The sequence below is a fragment of the Lepisosteus platostomus genome, chromosome 9, assembly GCF_059453375.1.
Source record: "Lepisosteus platostomus isolate fLepPlt1 chromosome 9, fLepPlt1.hap1, whole genome shotgun sequence".
Taxonomy (NCBI): Eukaryota; Metazoa; Chordata; class Actinopteri; order Semionotiformes; family Lepisosteidae; genus Lepisosteus; species Lepisosteus platostomus.
Window position 1 is genome coordinate 33,511,263 of NC_142619.1, and position 20,631 is coordinate 33,531,893.

Here is a 20,631-nt window from a genome sequence, read left to right on the forward strand (position 1 = left end):
GATCTGGAGAGCCCCAATCCATTAAGTCTTATAGGTCATTATTCAAAGTATAAGTACGCTGGGCAAACGTTCCGAGGTCAAATTCTTCCAGCACGGGGCTACCTTTAAAGCGGAGACGACGGCACCGAAATTTATTGGCGCGCCTTCTCTTTAAAGCCCTGGCCAAATATGAAGACAGTACGTACAGTTATTATTCAAACGGAATTAAAAACTACACATCCCATTTACCATGGTGGTGCTTGTGATTATTGCGTTTAACCAACAAAACAGGGCGAAAAATCAGTCACATGACTTTGGGGCAGAGTTTCGAAAGCTTAACCTATCAGCAACAAAGCGAAATTTACACGATAAGCTACCCTAACTGTCAGTTACACGACTGTGTATGTCGCTTAAGCCACTCCTATTTGGCATTTTAGTTATGGAGGCGAGAATACGCCCCCCCCTCTCTGGGTGCCTGATTTGCCGCCATCTTTAACTGTTCCGTGTCCAAATCGCAGTAGCTACACGTACGAAATAAAGCTCATCCCAGCTACAAAACATATATCAATAGGTAAGAGGGAGCAAAACATCAGTATTTACTGCTATTAGTTACTATACAATTTATAGTCGAAATCTGAGCCTAAATATAAAGTTAAAATCTCGACAAAGCAATGTAGGAAATACAGAGAAAATAAATCCTTTCTGACATCTAAAATCAGTTTCGATCAAGGTCTCTAAAACGAACAAGAAAAAGAGGATTTTTGGAGGGCAGTTACGCTGTGTTTATAAAGAATAAGTGATTTATGAGCAATCTAATTTCTTGTTCATTTAAAACAGTGAAATGTCAGCTGCAAAAGATCGCACCAGAAACAGCACTCTCTCTGCCTGTCATAGACGTTCAGGAAAGGGTGAATGAAGTCATGTCAAGTACAATAATTCGGTGATCAATAATAACAGTTGTAGGACAAGAAACAAAAGATAGAGAAAAATTAAGCTTTTTAAGGCTAAAACTCAAATTCATTCTACAAATTAAGGCAAATGAAAATTCAGGACGTTAAAGTGCTAGAGGTGTAAAAAATACAAAAATGCACATGAGCAAAAAGTTTTAGAAATGGAGCAGGTGTTGTTTTGAAATAAGCAAACAGAAAAAAAGGCATGACTATAGTGCAGAAGAGGGATGCGGGAACAGTTGCTTAGATATACAAAAAAATCACAAAAAGGTGTATGTTACAAAAGAACATGCAAACATGTTCATCATGTACATGAACATGTACATCAATTTCCCTTCGCGATCAATAAAGTCTTATCTATAAACATGAAACAGAGTGAGGAATCAGAAAATTAGCATGCATAAAAAACAGCAATTCTGTCAGTGAGCCCTAAATGAATTAATAGCAACCATGCTTCTCAGATAGTTGGGCATTCAGGTAGATTGCCAGGTGAAAGGATTTGTAAACATATTTTGTTAAAGCAAGTCATTTTTTTCCGCAACACATAAAATACATTTTTCCAAGAAAGTTTAGCCTTTGTCACTAATGAAACCACTAAATAAAGACATAAATACAGAAATCTTAAGATTTGTTTATTCAATGTTGGTAGCAAGATGAACTGTCAGGTTGAGCTAAGTGCATATTTTGTCGCAGAGTTATTGCAAGATGTTAACAGTGAAAAAAGGTATTTAGAAATGAGTTATTTCAAGAAGAAATTATTTTCAGAATAATTATAAATCTAGCAGGATAGAGAAAGCACAGAAAACAGGCAGTTAGATTGATCAGATTAGTATGAAAAGTCATTTAGCAAAGGGAATGAGAAGAGTGACAAACTAGTATACAGTACTTTAGATCTTTTTTTCTGAACCAGGGAAAATCTGATCATGTTTCTCTATAACAATAATAAAAAACTTTATTTTATATATCACCTTTAAAAGTGGCATCTCAAAGCAATACAGTAGATGTAAAAACAGATAAAAGGACCACAGATTACAAAGTAAATACATATAAGAAAGACAAGCAGTTAGAGGTGCTACCAAAATTAGAAAATGAAGCAGATACAGACTAAGTCTTCTGAAAAGAAAGGTTCTGAGGTTAGATTTAAATGCACTCAGGGTACGTGACTGATATCACTGGGAATACAAATTGAGAGCTCTGGGGTGCACCTAGAGAAGACCCCGTCACCCACAGAATGTAGATGTTCTTGAGGACAGCTAGAAGACCAGAGTCAGACGGACAAAGGTGGGGAGCAGACAGATAATAAGCCATATGCTGTAGGTACTGAATGAGGATGAGGATTTTGAAGTTGACTCGAAACCTGATAGGTAACCAGTGCAAGGACTTGAAAACAGGTGTAATGCATCCCTGATAGGATTCTCGCTGTCATATTCTGAACATATTGAAGATTGCTCAGTGTGGATTTAATTTCCCCAGTGAACAGGATGTGCATTTATTAATTCTAGAAAAAAAAAGCCTTTCTTGATTTCTCTAGTTCTTAGTTTCTCTAGTTCCCTTTAAAATAAACTATCATTCCACAATGCAGAGTATTACATAGCCAGTATTTACACATGATATTTGTGATTTAAAGAAATTAACACAAGCAGCTTTTGGAGATTTAAGTGTTGGCTGAGTTATTGCAGGATAAAAGACTAGAGATGTTGGTAAGAAGAAGATAATTTTGGGAAAGCTGAGGAATACACTGATAACAAGAACACTTCCTAATGGGGTTAGGCATACTTTTGATGAAGATGATGAAGTTAACAGACTGTATGTTTACATAGATACTGAAATGAGGATTGTATTTTAGATTTTGTGTAGTTGCTAGCATTGAACTGTGTGTTGGATGCACATGAATTGAAGGAATGGGCAAACATAGCTGATGCGGATCCACAGAGCCAGCATATTAAGATGTTTATAATTAGTTTAAATAACTAGGTATGGATACTGATGTGCAAGAGAGGTGGAAAGGCTGTTTCCTTAAGCCAGCACTATAAAATATTTTATTCTCAGTGAGATGCTGCCATTTCATAGTGGGTTTCTAACACTGTGTATAGTTCCATCCACATAGTGCCTTTACTTCCATCCATTTCTAATCTCTTTATCCAGTACAGAGGATTTGGAGCCTATCCCAGTAAGCAACGGACACAAGGCAGAATACACCCTGGATATAGCGCCAGTCCATCACAGGACAGACAGACACAAACACACACACACCAGGGCCAGTTTTCCCATAAACCAATTAACTTACCAGTATGTTTTGGAGTGCGAGAGGGAGTCAAATCACACATATGGAGAAAAACCATGTAACCCAGAGAGAACATGCAAACTCCACACACACAGGCAGGAATTGAACCTAGGACCCCAGTGCTGCAAGATAGCAATGCTAACCACTTCGCCACCATTATAAATGGATGGATAGCTTAGTTATCTTTCTAGTTCACAGGTTTGCATGCATAATTTCATTTTGAAAGCCACTGAGACATCAGGTACTACTGTTGTATATATGAAAAAGAAACAAAACAAAAAGCATACTAACAACTGTGCCATCCTACTCCTTAGTTAATACATTTTATTATTCCTAAACAGTTAACATTGTTAGCAAAATATTTTGAATTATATTTAACCCTATTTTTTATTTAGTTTTGTATTTAACTTATTATATGATTTTCAGATTTAATGTATATTTGAGCAATGAAAATATATTTTTACAAGATGCGGGGGAAAGTGCAACAACTTATTACAGTGCTAAATTTAATATTGATTGCTAATAGTTTATGCTAACACCTAACTTTCTTAATTAGATGTATTTAAAACAGTGAACTAAGTGTAACATACCATTCAGAAATACAATCGAGAATAGTTTTGTGGTGTTTGTATGGATGAAACGTTTCTAAAATGTATAACGTAACAAAATTAAAGACGATTAAAATCTGTAATCTTTCCACTTGTAATGTCATTAGACAGAACAACAAGTTTCTGCTTTGTCTAAGGATGGTATCAAAAAGTAGTCTAAGTGGTGAGAAAGCTGTGCTTAATGATAATTAAGTGACTTAAAAGTAAAAAGAGATGCTTCATATTGCTTGATTAATTTTAAAAACTAAGTTATAAATGCAGACGCGATTGCTGCCATAAGCGCTCCAGGCAGCAGAACACTCGTTCTGTACTGCTGAGCTCCGCGCCTCCTCCCTCTCTCGGTGCCGCGCCCCTCTCTGACGGAGCGCAGTGGGCGGTACGCTATTTTCAGAGCCTCTGATTGGGAAAATAAGACCTGCTGATCAGTTTCACACAACAGGAAGAATGGGATTTTTTCTCTTCAAAACGTGTGTTGTCTTTATGAAATTCGTGTATTTTAAACGTTTAATTAAAAAGTAAAAACCTTACAGCGTACACAAAGATTCTGAGCTGATCACGAGGAAGAAAAATCAACCATTTTTCGCGCATAAAAAGTGGTTTTTAACTCTCGAAACCTGTTTTTATAGGTTTTAAAGTCGTGCAATGTCTAAGTTAAGCCGGAACACATCATTATATCTCATTTTTTATTTATTTTTTAAAAAAATTAAAAATCGTTTGCCCAGCCTATTAACTATAAGTATAGATATTTTTGTATTTTTTTTCTGGATTTTCACCAGCCTTGATGTTCAATAGGTTAAATCAACTCTATTACTAAACTCTCCGTTTTAGTGCTTATGCAACTTTTAAAGTCACTGTTGTGTATTACTATAAGTATGAGATGACAGGCTGTTGATGCAGTGAGGCCAGCTTAGAGTTTCAGTATTGCAGGTAAGAACAAAGCCTTGAACTAGAAACTTTATAAATATGTAAATTTAAGTCTTAAGTACACAGGTTTGGTCACACACTCAGGACTACTTTATTTCTGAAAAGCAGATTTAGAAAACAAAAGCCTAGAAAAATACATTGCATCATTAGTGAACCTGGTAAAGATCTATACAGTTATACAGGAATGGCTTGGGGACCCAACACTTTTCATTATATTACAGGAGTCTCCATAGCCACGTGAAGTAGTAGCTGAGTAGTGTGTGGATGTGTAGGGGAATGACACGGAAAAATAAAACACCCTCTACCACCCGAGAAGCACATTTGATGACTAAATATTTCACTTAATTCATAGACTCTTATGTAATCAAAAGAAATGAATTGCTGTGAAGTCATGCTTCTGGATAAATATGTTAATAAATGTATGAATTTTGGATATTAGTTACATATCTTTGGCATTGTTTTAATCATGACTGACTGTAATACACAACAGTGACTTTAAAAGTTGCATAAGCACTAAAACGGAGAGTTTAGTAATAGAGTTGATTTAACCTATTGAACATCAAGGCTGGTGAAAATCCAGAAAAAAAATACAAAAATATCCCTTTCAGCAAGATAAATATGCTTTCATGCCATCTGTATTTTGGAAACTAGACTAAATTGGTGCACTGTCTCAATCAGATTTAACAGGGCATTACATTATAGCCAAACATAATGGTGAGGTACAGTGGCCTGGGTAGAAATATCAAGTCCCTACAGAACTTCAGTTCTGGTGATTGATGACAACCTGACTTAATTTCATTAGATTAATCAAGTCTTGGAATCTCGCTTGTTACCCTTAATGCAGGTTAATCCTGATTACAACATTCCAACAGAACAATGCACGTCCTTATAGTGTTTACGAAATTTTGGCTTCCTTAAAAGATGAGTGACAATTATGCCATGAATGCCCTACTCACCAAACGTGATTCCTTCTGATTATTTGTGAGATGAGCTACAGAGATATGTGGTATGTACAAATCAGAGAATGGTGAATAGGTAGGTACATGCGCCTCCGGGCTTGAATACCATAGGACAGTCATCTTGTGCAGAGCATGTGTTGCATACATAGTTTGTCTTTCTTCCAACGGTGGAAGACACTACTACTATTCTCTGCTTTTCACTGTAGACCCCTTTTGAACAATCCTATTGAATACAAAAGTTAACTACTATAATTAATTTACCTATGTTACCTAAGTGCGCCCATTAGAAAATACATTTAAATATTATTTTGATGAAATTATGTATACATCTGGGAGACAACTCATCATGTTTTATAATTAAATTACTAATGGAGTTTTTAAATAGTAGTTGCAAAGTGATCAAACTGTAATCTTGCCTATTCTTGACTCTCCAACAAATAAATATCTTGCCTCCTGAGCATCTCTCCTCATACTTTTTAGTCAGTTGTGGATTTGAAGGAAGTCATACTTCACACTACTCTGCTTTCTTCATTATTTGCTGAATGTGTCTCCTCTGGTGGTATGGATCTTCATCTGGACAAAAGCTCAGTAATCAGTAAATCTGAGAGATTTTACATGTAATGACACCAATAGCATGGTACTCAATTCATGAGTGCCTAATAAATACATTAATAATTATTTGATATTACATTGTTTCAAAATACTAATAATGTTTAAGTTTACAATTCACAATGTTGTGAAGAAATTAAATGGTAGGTTTCTTTATTTTGCTTAGAGAGAGATCTTGGACTGTAAAGAGATAATGGATTGTGATAGTTTATACTGTTTTTTAATTTTTAGATTTGTTTTGAAGAAAGAAAGATTCAGAGTGAATGGTGGTGTGTTCACCAGGCTACATTAGTTTTGTAACAGCTTAAAGCAGTGGTTCTCAAACTGTGGTACGCGTACCTGCAGTGGTACGTGGCGTGCCGCCAGGTGGTACGCCAAATGACCCTGGAATTGTGTTGTGTGCGCTGAAAAAATCGGGACGGGTTTTCATATTTTGTATTTTTATACGTGTCAAATACGCAGCCTACGTACTACGATACAGTGCGCGCTAATACTTCAGTGGACACAAGAGATACTCTGTAATTCTTTACCACTCTATAGGAATGCGTGCTACGGACGCAAGTGACCAATTGTATTTAAAAAAAGCGACTGTATCTCCAGCAAATAGGGAGAAAGGAGAATGTGCGTGATTTTGGAACAATGCCAACGTTGTAAACACAGGAATGCATAGAAATGCGTGCTCCAAACGCTGGTAATCTTGTGAGCACAGGAAAGCGTGAAAAATAACCGAGCGTCTCTGTGTTTCTCTCCCATGCGCATGAAATAAATACTTAAAATAAACACTGAAATAAAAACGGAAATGTGGAAAAATGCAAGTTTGCGGATTGCTAAAGCAGGTAAGCCCCACACTATTATGTGTGGAGAAAAAGCTGCTGAACAGCTCGACCTGCTGCCCCCCCTGAAAGACACAGTCATTCATAGAATTATTGAAATTAAGGATTATATCAAAAGTACGCTGACAGAGCGCGTTAAGATGAGCAGATGTTTTTCACTGCAATTAGATGAGTCTGTAGTCGATTTGGCCAATTTGCTCGTTTACGTTAGATACGAGTTTGAGGGCATGTCCCATTAAGACTTTCTGTTCTGTAAGCCGCTACCAACAGGAACTACAGGAGAGCACGTATTTCAGCTTCTGAATGTATCGAAGAGAATGGCATCGACTGGATAAAATGTGTCGGAGTTTGTACAGACGGTGCTAGAGCGATGACAAGCCGACATAGCGAATTAAAGAGGTTGCTCCAGAAATTAATGGACGCATTGCAACATTCACCGTGAGAGCTTTGCCATCAAGAAAATGCCTGACGATTTAAAATCTAATAGACTCTGTTGTGAATTGTATCAAGGCTCGAAAAATTAATTCACATCTGCTTTGCTCGACTAAACAGGCTCACCCCTCTCACTGAAATGGTGCTTTTTTATTTTTATGTGTTTCTGTAAAACACTTTGAGAAGCCACATTTTAATATATCAAACAAAGTTTATTATTATAATATTTATTGTATGTATGTGTGAGTGTGTGTGCACATGCGCTCATGTTGGTCATTGAGAATTGCTGGGGTTCCTATGAGATGATGACCTGTAGGTGGTACATGGATGCTTTGGTTGGATTAGGGGTGGTCAACAGAAAATGTAATCTTTTAAGTATTGTCCAGGAGAATTTGCATTTTTCTACTGTAGCTCGGGAGAAGAATATAGAACCTATTCGGGTTCAATGGAAACAGCTAAGCAATATTCAATACCAAAGTCATGAGCAAGACTGGCGGCTCTTGAAGCACACCATAAACCTGAAAGGTGGTGAAAGGTGTTTCCTATAAGATAAATATATGTCTGTTTCATCTGCATTTAAATGCTCTACAACTGAGCTCAGCCCTCCATGAAAACACCATCCACTCTTAGTGGTCTGATTATTATCCGAACAACAAATGGAACCTCAAAAGAGGTCATGGGACGAAGGCATGAACTGACATCATCACGATAACCTTTGTCGAGTTGCACGGGTGCTTTGGGTTTCATTTGTTGTTTCAGACGCAATTCAGATCTTCAGTGTGACCAGACTCTCTTAATTTTGCAATCATATATGGTAGATTCCCAAAGAGATACTATTTCTATAATTGGGGGAACGTTAAGAAAGAATCATTTTGTGTTCAAAACTCAAATGCTCCTATAATTTGCTCATGCATTCAATCAAAACCCTGTAAAAGCGGTCCAACAAAAAATTGGTCGGATTCTAGTAAAATCTCTGTACATGTGGAAGAATCAACTGAATGCTGAAATGAAATTAAAAAGTCTCCGCAACTACCATTTCAGTTCCTTGACATTGTAGGTGGAAGAACCACAATCCAACTTTTAAACAGCTTTGAGCGCATTTTACAGGCCTAAGGACCATGTTAGGACATATCAACTGTTAAACACGCGAGAACACATCTGGGTTGCAAATTGATCTCGTAAGAGCAACGGTGGGGATCGGAAAGGGGGCACCCGGATTTGAACCGGAGACCTCTTGATCTGCAGTCAAATGCTCTACCACTGAGCTATACCCCCCCATGGAAACACCTTGCTGTCTAAGTGCTCTGATTGGTTTTTTTCCAATCAGGCTCAAGGCAAGCAATACTCAGAAGGATAACATTTGGGGGGAGTTGCTTTTCATGACGATATTAGAGCATGTCCCAGAAGGACGGCTAAGTGTGAAACCAACCACCTTGCAAGTAAGTCAGGGAAGGCCATAAGGCCATAGAAAAAAGAAGGAAAAAACACATCTAAGAAAGAAAATCCGAGAATATGATAAAAACCTCCCCCTCGCAGACAGAGACGAGATTCCCTGTCCTCCAATAGAGTCTGGTTTAAATAGCCTTGGCTCCACCCCCAGCTTGCCTTGATTGACTGGCTACCTCCTTTTTAAGCCAAGGGAAGGCACAGCTCTGTATCCAGACTCAAAATGGCGGTACAACAATTCAGGACAGACTATGTATCTTGATAGGAAAGAAAAACAGGACCACTGAACAACAAATACAACCTCAAGAGAGGTCATGGGACGACGGCCTGGACTGCCATCGTCACGTTAATCTTTGTCGAGTTGCACGGGTGCTTTGGGTTTCATTTGTTGTTTCAGACGCATTTCAGATCTTCAGTGCGACCAGACTATCTTAATTTTGCTATCATATACGGTAGATTCCCGAAGAGCTACCATTTCTATAATTGGGGGAACGTTAAGAAAGAATCATTTTGTGTTTAAAACTCAGATGCTCCTTTAATTTGCTCGTGCATTCAATCAAAACCCTGTGAAAGCGGTCCAACAAAAAATTGGTTGGATTCTACTAAAATCTCTGTACATGTGGAAGAATCAACTGAATGCTGAATTGAAATTAAAAAGTCTCCGCAACTACCATTTCAGTTCCTTGACATTGTAGGTGGAAGAACCACAATCCAACTTTTAAACAGCTTTGAGCGCATTTTACAGGCCTAAGGACCATGTTAGGACATATCAACTGTTATACACGCGAGAACACATCTGGGTTGCAAATTGATCTCGTAAAAGCAACGGTGGGGATCGGAAAAGGGGGCACCCGGATTTGAACCAGAGACCTCTTGATCTGCAGTCAAATGCTCTACCACTGAGCTATACCCCCCATGGAAACACCTCGCTGTCTAAGTGCTCTGATTGGTTTTTTTCCAATCAGGCTCAAGGCAAGCAATACTAAGAAGGATAACATTTGGGGGGAGTTGCTTTTCATGATGATATTAGAGCATGTCCCAGAAGGACGGCTAAGTGTGAAACCAACCACCTTGCAAGTAAGTCAGGGATGGCCATAAGGCCATAGAAAAAAGAAGGAAAAACACATCTAAGAAAGAAAATCCGAGAATATGATAAAAACCTCCCCCTCGCAGACAGAGACGAGATTCCCTGTCCTCCAATAGAGTCTGGTTTAAATAGCCTTGGCTCCACCCCCAGCTTGCCTTGATTGACTGGCTACCTCCTTTTTAAGCCAAGGGAAGGCACAGCTCTGTATCCAGACTCAAAATGGCGGTACAACAATTCAGGACAGACTATGTATCTTGATAGGAAAGAAAAACAGGACCACTGAATGACAAATACAACCTCAAGAGAGGTCATGGGACGACGGCCTGGACTGCCATCGTCACGTTAATCTTTGTCGAGTTGCACGGGTGCTTTGGGTTTCATTTGTTGTTTCAGACGCATTTCAGATCTTCAGTGCGACCAGACTCTCTTAATTTTGCTATCATATACGGTAGATTCCCAAAGAGCTACTATTTCTATAATTGGGGGAACGTTAAGAAAGAATCATTTTGTGTTTAAAACTCAGATGCTCCTTTAATTTGCTCGTGCATTCAATCAAAACCCTGTGAAAGCGGTCCAACGAAAAATTGGTCGGATTCTAGTAAAATCTCTGTACATGTGGAAGAATCAACTGAATGCTAAGTTAAATTAAAAAGTCTCCGCAACTACCATTTCAGTTCCTTGACATTGTAGGTGGAAGAACCACAATCCAACTTTTAAACAGCTTTGAGCGCACTTCACAGGCTTAAGGACCATGTTAGGACATATCATCTGTTATACACGCGAGAACACATCTGGGTTGCAAATTGATCTCGTAAAAGCAACGGTGGGGATCGGAAAGGGGGCACCCGGATTTGAACCGGAGACCTCTTGATCTGCAGTCAAATGCTCTACCACTGAGCTATACCCCCCATGGAAACACCTTGCTGTCTAAGTGCTCTGATTGGTTTTTTTCCAATCAGGCTCAAGGGAAGCAATACTAAGAAGGATAACATTTGGGGGGAGTTGCTTTTCATGATGATATTAGAGCATGTCCCAGAAGGACGGCTAAGTGTGAAACCAACCACCTTGCAAGTAAGTCAGGGATGGCCATAAGGCCATAGAAAAAAGAAGGAAAAAACACATCTAAGAAAGAAAATCCGAGAATATGATAAAAACCTCCCCCTCGCAGACAGAGACGAGTTTCCCTGTCCTCCAATAGAGTCTGGTTTAAATAGCCTTGGCTCCACCCCCAGCTTGCCTTGATTGACTGGCTACCTCCTTTTTAAGCCAAGGGAAGGCACAGCTCTGTATCCAGACTCAAAATGGCGGTACAACAATTCAGGACAGACTATGTATCTTGATAGGAAAGAAAAACAGGACCACTGAACGACAAATACAACATCAAGAGAGGTCATGGGACGACGGCCTGGACTGCCATCGTCACGTTAATCTTTGTCGAGTTGCACGGGTGCTTTGGGTTTCATTTGTTGTTTCAGACGCAATTCAGATCTTCAGTGTGACCAGACTCTCTTAATTTTGCAATCATATATGGTAGATTCCCAAAGAGATACTATTTCTATAATTGGGGGAACGTTAAGAAAGAATCATTTTGTGTTTAAAACTCAGATGCTCCTTTAATTTGCTCGTGCATTCAATCAAAACCCTGTGACAGCGGTCCAACAAAAAATTGGTTGGATTCTAGTAAAATCTCTATACATGTGAAAGAATCAACTGAATGCTGAAATGAAATTAAAAAGTCTCCGCAACTACCATTTCAGTTCCTTGACATTGTAGGTGGAAGAACCACAATCCAACTTTTAAACAGCTTTGAGCGCATTTTACAGGCCTAAGGACCATGTTAGGACATATCATCTGTTATACACGCGAGAACACATCTGGGTTGCAAATTGATCTCGTAAAAGCAACGGTGGGGATCGGAAAGGGGGCACCCGGATTGAACCGGAGACCTCTTGATCTGCAGTCAAATGCTCTACCACTGAGCTATACCCCCCATGGAAACACCTTGCTGTCTAAGTGCTCTGATTGGTTTTTTTCCAATCAGGCTCAAGGGAAGCAATACTAAGAAGGATAACATTTGGGGGGAGTTGCTTTTCATGATGATATTAGAGCATGTCCCAGAAGGACGGCTAAGTGTGAAACCAACCACCTTGCAAGTAAGTCAGGGATGGCCATAAGGCCATAGAAAAAAGAAGGAAAAAACACATCTAAGAAAGAAAATCCGAGAATATGATAAAAACCTCCCCCTCGCAGACAGAGACGAGTTTCCCTGTCCTCCAATAGAGTCTGGTTTAAATAGCCTTGGCTCCACCCCCAGCTTGCCTTGATTGACTGGCTACCTCCTTTTTAAGCCAAGGGAAGGCACAGCTCTGTATCCAGACTCAAAATGGCGGTACAACAATTCAGGACAGACTATGTATCTTGATAGGAAAGAAAAACAGGACCACTGAACGACAAATACAACCTCAAGAGAGGTCATGGGACGACGGCCTGGACTGCCATCGTCACGTTAATCTTTGTCGAGTTGCACGGGTGCTTTGGGTTTCATTTGTTGTTTCAGACGCATTTCAGATCTTCAGTGCGACCAGACTCTCTTAATTTTGCTATCATATACGGTAGATTCCCAAAGAGCTACTATTTCTATAATTGGGGGAACGTTAAGAAAGAATCATTTTGTGTTTAAAACTCAGATGCTCCTTTAATTTGCTCGTGCATTCAATCAAAACCCTGTGAAAGCGGTCCAACAAAAAATTGGTCGGATTCTAGTAAAATCTCTGTACATGTGGAAGAATCAACTGAATGCTAAGTTAAATTAAAAAGTCTCCGCAACTACCATTTCAGTTCCTCGACATTGTAGGTGGAAGAACCACAATCCAACTTTTAAACAGCTTTGAGCGCATTTTACAGGCCTAAGGACCATGTTAGGACATATCAACTGTTATACACGCGAGAACACATCTGGGTTGCAAATTGATCTCGTAAAAGCAACGGTGGGGATCGGAAAGGGGGCACCCGGATTTGAACCGGAGACCTCTTGATCTGCAGTCAAATGCTCTACCACTGAGCTATACCCCCTATGGAAACACCTTGCTGTCTAAGTGCTCTGATTGTTTTTTTTCCAATCAGGCTCAAGGCAAGCAATACTAAGAAGGATAACATTTGGGGGGAGTTGCTTTTCATGATGATATTAGAGCATGTCCCAGAAGGACGGCTAAGTGTGAAACCAACCACCTTGCAAGTAAGTCAGGGATGGCCATAAGGCCATAGAAAAAAGAAGGAAAAACACATCTAAGAAAGAAAATCCGAGAATATGATAAAAACCTCCCCCTCGCAGACAGAGACGAGATTCCCTGTCCTCCAATAGAGTCTGGTTTAAATAGCCTTGGCTCCACCCCCAGCTTGCCTTGATTGACTGGCTTCCTCCTTTTTAAGCCAAGGGAAGGCACAGCTCTGTATCCAGACTCAAAATGGCGGTACAACAATTCAGGACAGACTATGTATCTTGATAGGAAAGAAAAACAGGACCAGTGAACGACAAATACAACCTCAAGAGAGGTCATGGGACGACGGCCTGGACTGCCATCGTCACGTTAATCTTTGTCGAGTTGCACGGGTGCTTTGGGTTTCATTTGTTGTTTCAGACGCATTTCAGATCTTCAGTGCGACCAGACTCTCTTAATTTTGCTATCATATACGGTAGATTCCCAAAGAGCTACTATTTCTATAATTGGGGGAACGTTAAGAAAGAATCATTTTGTGTTTAAAACTCAGATGCTCCTTTAATTTGCTCGTGCATTCAATCAAAACCCTGTGAAAGCGGTCCAACAAAAAATTGGTCGGATTCTAGTAAAATCTCTGTACATGTGGAAGAATCAACTGAATGCTAAGTTAAATTAAAAAGTCTCCGCAACTACCATTTCAGTTCCTTGACATTGTAGGTGGAAGAACCACAATCCAACTTTTAAACAGCTTTGAGCGCATTTTACAGGCCTAAGGACCATGTTAGGACATATCATCTGTTATACACGCGAGAACACATCTGGGTTGCAAATTGATCTCGTAAAAGCAACGGTGGGGATCGGAAAGGGGGCACCCGGATTGAACCGGAGACCTCTTGATCTGCAGTCAAATGCTCTACCACTGAGCTATACCCCCCATGGAAACACCTTGCTGTCTAAGTGCTCTGATTGGTTTTTTTCCAATCAGGCTCAAGGGAAGCAATACTAAGAAGGATAACATTTGGGGGGAGTTGCTTTTCATGATGATATTAGAGCATGTCCCAGAAGGACGGCTAAGTGTGAAACCAACCACCTTGCAAGTAAGTCAGGGATGGCCATAAGGCCATAGAAAAAAGAAGGAAAAAACACATCTAAGAAAGAAAATCCGAGAATATGATAAAAACCTCCCCCTCGCAGACAGAGACGAGTTTCCCTGTCCTCCAATAGAGTCTGGTTTAAATAGCCTTGGCTCCACCCCCAGCTTGCCTTGATTGACTGGCTACCTCCTTTTTAAGCCAAGGGAAGGCACAGCTCTGTATCCAGACTCAAAATGGCGGTACAACAATTCAGGACAGACTATGTATCTTGATAGGAAAGAAAAACAGGACCACTGAACGACAAATACAACCTCAAGAGAGGTCATGGGACGACGGCCTGGACTGCCATCGTCACGTTAATCTTTGTCGAGTTGCACGGGTGCTTTGGGTTTCATTTGTTGTTTCAGACGCATTTCAGATCTTCAGTGCGACCAGACTCTCTTAATTTTGCTATCATATACGGTAGATTCCCAAAGAGCTACTATTTCTATAATTGGGGGAACGTTAAGAAAGAATCATTTTGTGTTTAAAACTCAGATGCTCCTTTAATTTGCTCGTGCATTCAATCAAAACCCTGTGAAAGCGGTCCAACAAAAAATTGGTCGGATTCTAGTAAAATCTCTGTACATGTGGAAGAATCAACTGAATGCTAAGTTAAATTAAAAAGTCTCCGCAACTACCATTTCAGTTCCTCGACATTGTAGGTGGAAGAACCACAATCCAACTTTTAAACAGCTTTGAGCGCATTTTACAGGCCTAAGGACCATGTTAGGACATATCAACTGTTATACACGCGAGAACACATCTGGGTTGCAAATTGATCTCGTAAAAGCAACGGTGGGGATCGGAAAGGGGGCACCCGGATTTGAACCGGAGACCTCTTGATCTGCAGTCAAATGCTCTACCACTGAGCTATACCCCCTATGGAAACACCTTGCTGTCTAAGTGCTCTGATTGTTTTTTTTCCAATCAGGCTCAAGGCAAGCAATACTAAGAAGGATAACATTTGGGGGGAGTTGCTTTTCATGATGATATTAGAGCATGTCCCAGAAGGACGGCTAAGTGTGAAACCAACCACCTTGCAAGTAAGTCAGGGATGGCCATAAGGCCATAGAAAAAAGAAGGAAAAACACATCTAAGAAAGAAAATCCGAGAATATGATAAAAACCTCCCCCTCGCAGACAGAGACGAGATTCCCTGTCCTCCAATAGAGTCTGGTTTAAATAGCCTTGGCTCCACCCCCAGCTTGCCTTGATTGACTGGCTACCTCCTTTTTAAGCCAAGGGAAGGCACAGCTCTGTATCCAGACTCAAAATGGCGGTACAACAATTCAGGACAGACTATGTATCTTGATAGGAAAGAAAAACAGGACCAGTGAACGACAAATACAACCTCAAGAGAGGTCATGGGACGACGGCCTGGACTGCCATCGTCACGTTAATCTTTGTCGAGTTGCACGGGTGCTTTGGGTTTCATTTGTTGTTTCAGACGCATTTCAGATCTTCAGTGCGACCAGACTCTCTTAATTTTGCTATCATATACGGTAGATTCCCAAAGAGCTACTATTTCTATAATTGGGGGAACGTTAAGAAAGAATCATTTTGTGTTTAAAACTCAGATGCTCCTTTAATTTGCTCGTGCATTCAATCAAAACCCTGTGAAAGCGGTCCAACAAAAAATTGGTCGGATTCTAGTAAAATCTCTGTACATGTGGAAGAATCAACTGAATGCTAAGTTAAATTAAAAAGTCTCCGCAACTACCATTTCAGTTCCTTGACATTGTAGGTGGAAGAACCACAATCCAACTTTTAAACAGCTTTGAGCGCACTTCACAGGCCTAAGGACCATGTTAGGACATATCATCTGTTATACACGCGAGAACACATCTGGGTTGCAAATTGATCTCGTAAAAGCAACGGTGGGGATCGGAAAGGGGGCACCCGGATTTGAACCGGAGACCTCTTGATCTGCAGTCAAATGCTCTACCACTGAGCTATACCCCCCATGGAAACACCTTGCTGTCTAAGTGCTCTGATTGGTTTTTTTCCAATCAGGCTCAAGGGAAGCAATACTAAGAAGGATAACATTTGGGGGGAGTTGCTTTTCATGATGATATTAGAGCATGTCCCAGAAGGACGGCTAAGTGTGAAACCAACCACCTTGCAAGTAAGTCAGGGATGGCCATAAGGCCATAGAAAAAAGAAGGAAAAAACACATCTAAGAAGAAAATCCGAGAATATGATAAAAACCTCCCCCTCGCAGACAGAGACGAGTTTCCCTGTCCTCCAATAGAGTCTGGTTTAAATAGCCTTGGCTCCACCCCCAGCTTGCCTTGATTGACTGGCTACCTCCTTTTTAAGCCAAGGGAAGGCACAGCTCTGTATCCAGACTCAAAATGGCGGTACAACAATTCAGGACAGACTATGTATCTTGATAGGAAAGAAAAACAGGACCACTGAACGACAAATACAACCTCAAGAGAGGTCATGGGACGACGGCCTGGACTGCCATCGTCACGTTAATCTTTGTCGAGTTGCACGGGTGCTTTGGGTTTCATTTGTTGTTTCAGACGCATTTCAGATCTTCAGTGCGACCAGACTCTCTTAATTTTGCTATCATATACGGTAGATTCCCAAAGAGCTACTATTTCTATAATTGGGGGAACGTTAAGAAAGAATCATTTTGTGTTTAAAACTCAGATGCTCCTTTAATTTGCTCGTGCATTCAATCAAAACCCTGTGAAAGCGGTCCAACAAAAATTTGGTCGGATTCTAGTAAAATCTCTGTACATGTGGAAGAATCAACTGAATGCTAAGTTAAATTAAAAAGTCTCCGCAACTACCATTTCAGTTCCTCGACATTGTAGGTGGAAGAACCACAATCCAACTTTTAAACAGCTTTGAGCGCATTTTACAGGCCTAAGGACCATGTTAGGACATATCAACTGTTATACACGCGAGAACACATCTGGGTTGCAAATTGATCTCGTAAAAGCAACGGTGGGGATCGGAAAGGGGGCACCCGGATTTGAACCGGAGACCTCTTGATCTGCAGTCAAATGCTCTACCACTGAGCTATACCCCCTATGGAAACACCTTGCTGTCTAAGTGCTCTGATTGTTTTTTTTCCAATCAGGCTCAAGGCAAGCAATACTAAGAAGGATAACATTTGGGGGGAGTTGCTTTTCATGATGATATTAGAGCATGTCCCAGAAGGACGGCTAAGTGTGAAACCAACCACCTTGCAAGTAAGTCAGGGATGGCCATAAGGCCATAGAAAAAAGAAGGAAAAACACATCTAAGAAAGAAAATCCGAGAATATGATAAAAACCTCCCCCTCGCAGACAGAGACGAGATTCCCTGTCCTCCAATAGAGTCTGGTTTAAATAGCCTTGGCTCCACCCCCAGCTTGCCTTGATTGACTGGCTACCTCCTTTTTAAGCCAAGGGAAGGCACAGCTCTGTATCCAGACTCAAAATGGCGGTACAACAATTCAGGACAGACTATGTATCTTGATAGGAAAGAAAAACAGGACCACTGAACGACAAATACAACCTCAAGAGAGGTCATGGGACGACGGCCTGGACTGCCATCGTCACGTTAATCTTTGTCGAGTTGCACGGGTGCTTTGGGTTTCATTTGTTGTTTCAGACGCATTTCAGATCTTCAGTGCGACCAGACTCTCTTAATTTTGCTATCATATACGGTAGATTCCCAAAGAGCTACTATTTCTATAATTGGGGGAACGTTAAGAAAGAATCATTTTGTGTTTAAAACTCAGATGCTCCTTTAATTTGCTCGTGCATTCATTTAAAACCCTGTGAAAGCGGTCCAACAAAAATTTGGTCGGATTCTAGTAAAATCTCTGTACATGTGGAAGAATCAACTGAATGCTAAGTTAAATTAAAAAGTCTCCGCAACTACCATTTCAGTTCCTCGACATTGTAGGTGGAAGAACCACAATCCAACTTTTAAACAGCTTTGAGCGCATTTTACAGGCCTAAGGACCATGTTAGGACATATCAACTGTTATACACGCGAGAACACATCTGGGTTGCAAATTGATCTCGTAAAAGCAACGGTGGGGATCGGAAAGGGGGCACCCGGATTTGAACTGGAGACCTCTTGATCTGCAGTCAAATGCTCTACCACTGAGCTATACCCGCTATGGAAACACCTTGCTGTCTAAGTGCTCTGATTGTTTTTTTTCCAATCAGGCTCAAGGCAAGCAATACTAAGAAGGATAACATTTGGGGGGAGTTGCTTTTCATGATGATATTAGAGCATGTCCCAGAAGGACGGCTAAGTGTGAAACCAACCACCTTGCAAGTAAGTCAGGGATGGCCATAAGGCCATAGAAAAAAGAAGGAAAAACACATCTAAGAAAGAAAATCCGAGAATATGATAAAAACCTCCCCCTCGCAGACAGAGACGAGATTCCCTGTCCTCCAATAGAGTCTGGTTTAAATAGCCTTGGCTCGACCCCCAGCTTGCCTTGATTGACTGGCTACCTCCTTTTTAAGCCAAGGGAAGGCACAGCTCTGTATCCAGACTCAAAATGGCGGTACAACAATTCAGGACAGACTATGTATCTTGATAGGAAAGAAAAACAGGACCACTGAACGACAAATACAACCTCAAGAGAGGTCATGGGACGACGGCCTGGACTGCCATCGTCACGTTAATCTTTGTCGAGTTGCACGGGTGCTTTGGGTTTCATTTGTTGTTTCAGACGCAATTCAGATCTTCAGTGTGACCAGACTCTCTTAATTTTGCAATCATATATGGTAGATTCCCAAAGAGCTACTATTTCTATAATTGGGGGAACGTTAAGAAAGAATCATTTTGTGTTTAAAACTCAGATGCTCCTTTAATTTGCTCGTGCATTCAATCAAAACCCTGTGACAGCGGTCCAACAAAAAATTGGTTGGATTCTAGTAAAATCTCTATACATGTGAAAGAATCAACTGAATGCTGAAATGAAATTAAAAAGTCTCCGCAACTACCATTTCAGTTCCTTGACATTGTAGGTGGAAGAACCACAATCCAACTTTTAAACAGCTTTGAGCGCATTTTACAGGCCTAAGGACCATGTTAGGACATATCATCTGTTATACACGCGAGAACACATCTGGGTTGCAAATTGATCTCGTAAAAGCAACGGTGGGGATCGGAAAGGGGGCACCCGGATTGAACCGGAGACCTCTTGATCTGCAGTCAAATGCTCTACCACTGAGCTATACCCCCCATGGAAACACCTTGCTGTCTAAGTGCTCTGATTGGTTTTTTTCCAATCAGGCTCAAGGGAAGCAATACTAAGAAGGATAACATTTGGGGGGAGTTGCTTTTCATGATGATATTAGAGCATGTCCCAGAAGGACGGCTAAGTGTGAAACCAACCACCTTGCAAGTAAGTCAGGGATGGCCATAAGGCCATAGAAAAAAGAAGGAAAAAACACATCTAAGAAAGAAAATCCGAGAATATGATAAAAACCTCCCCCTCGCAGACAGAGACGAGTTTCCCTGTCCTCCAATAGAGTCTGGTTTAAATAGCCTTGGCTCCACCCCCAGCTTGCCTTGATTGACTGGCTACCTCCTTTTTAAGCCAAGGGAAGGCACAGCTCTGTATCCAGACTCAAAATGGCGGTACAACAATTCAGGACAGACTATGTATCTTGATAGGAAAGAAAAACAGGACCACTGAACGACAAATACAACCTCAAGAGAGGTCATGGGACGACGGCCTGGACTGCCATCGTCACGTTAATCTTTGTCGAGTTGCACGGGTGCTTTGGGTTTCATTTGTTGTTTCAGACGCATTTCAGATCTTCAGTGCGACCAGACTCTCTTAATTTTGCTATCATATACGGTAGATTCCCAAAGAGCTACTATTTCTATAATTGGGGGAACGTTAAGAAAGAATCATTTTGTGTTTAAAACTCAGATGCTCCTTTAATTTGCTCGTGCATTCAATCAAAACCCTGTGAAAGCGGTCCAACAAAAAATTGGTCGGATTCTAGTAAAATCTCTGTACATGTGGAAGAATCAACTGAATGCTAAGTTAAATTAAAAAGTCTCCGCAACTACCATTTCAGTTCCTCGACATTGTAGGTGGAAGAACCACAATCCAACTTTTAAACAGCTTTGAGCGCATTTTACAGGCCTAAGGACCATGTTAGGACATATCAACTGTTATACACGCGAGAACA

General features: G+C 40.6%; 11 non-coding genes across 11 annotated transcripts; all 11 read right to left on the reverse strand.

The window, feature by feature from the left end:
* Positions 1-8,781: 8,781 nt before the first annotated feature.
* Positions 8,782-8,853, reverse strand: trnac-gca (transfer RNA cysteine (anticodon GCA)). Its single transcript has one exon. It is a non-coding gene; the product is annotated as a tRNA-Cys (tRNA).
* A 1,013-nt stretch (positions 8,854-9,866) lies between these two features.
* Positions 9,867-9,938, reverse strand: trnac-gca (transfer RNA cysteine (anticodon GCA)). The gene has a single exon. It is a non-coding gene; the product is annotated as a tRNA-Cys (tRNA).
* Positions 9,939-10,947: 1,009 nt separating this feature from the next.
* On the reverse strand, positions 10,948-11,019 carry trnac-gca (transfer RNA cysteine (anticodon GCA)). Its single transcript has one exon. It is a non-coding gene; the product is annotated as a tRNA-Cys (tRNA).
* A 1,011-nt stretch (positions 11,020-12,030) lies between these two features.
* trnac-gca (transfer RNA cysteine (anticodon GCA)) lies at positions 12,031-12,101 on the reverse strand. The gene has a single exon. It is a non-coding gene; the product is annotated as a tRNA-Cys (tRNA).
* Positions 12,102-13,111: 1,010 nt separating this feature from the next.
* Positions 13,112-13,183, reverse strand: trnac-gca (transfer RNA cysteine (anticodon GCA)). Its single transcript has one exon. It is a non-coding gene; the product is annotated as a tRNA-Cys (tRNA).
* A 1,009-nt stretch (positions 13,184-14,192) lies between these two features.
* Positions 14,193-14,263, reverse strand: trnac-gca (transfer RNA cysteine (anticodon GCA)). Its single transcript has one exon. It is a non-coding gene; the product is annotated as a tRNA-Cys (tRNA).
* Positions 14,264-15,273: 1,010 nt separating this feature from the next.
* Positions 15,274-15,345, reverse strand: trnac-gca (transfer RNA cysteine (anticodon GCA)). The gene has a single exon. It is a non-coding gene; the product is annotated as a tRNA-Cys (tRNA).
* A 1,009-nt stretch (positions 15,346-16,354) lies between these two features.
* On the reverse strand, positions 16,355-16,426 carry trnac-gca (transfer RNA cysteine (anticodon GCA)). The gene has a single exon. It is a non-coding gene; the product is annotated as a tRNA-Cys (tRNA).
* Positions 16,427-17,435: 1,009 nt separating this feature from the next.
* Positions 17,436-17,507, reverse strand: trnac-gca (transfer RNA cysteine (anticodon GCA)). Its single transcript has one exon. It is a non-coding gene; the product is annotated as a tRNA-Cys (tRNA).
* Positions 17,508-18,516: 1,009 nt separating this feature from the next.
* Positions 18,517-18,588, reverse strand: trnac-gca (transfer RNA cysteine (anticodon GCA)). The gene has a single exon. It is a non-coding gene; the product is annotated as a tRNA-Cys (tRNA).
* A 1,010-nt stretch (positions 18,589-19,598) lies between these two features.
* Positions 19,599-19,669, reverse strand: trnac-gca (transfer RNA cysteine (anticodon GCA)). The gene has a single exon. It is a non-coding gene; the product is annotated as a tRNA-Cys (tRNA).
* Positions 19,670-20,631: the final 962 nt, after the last annotated feature.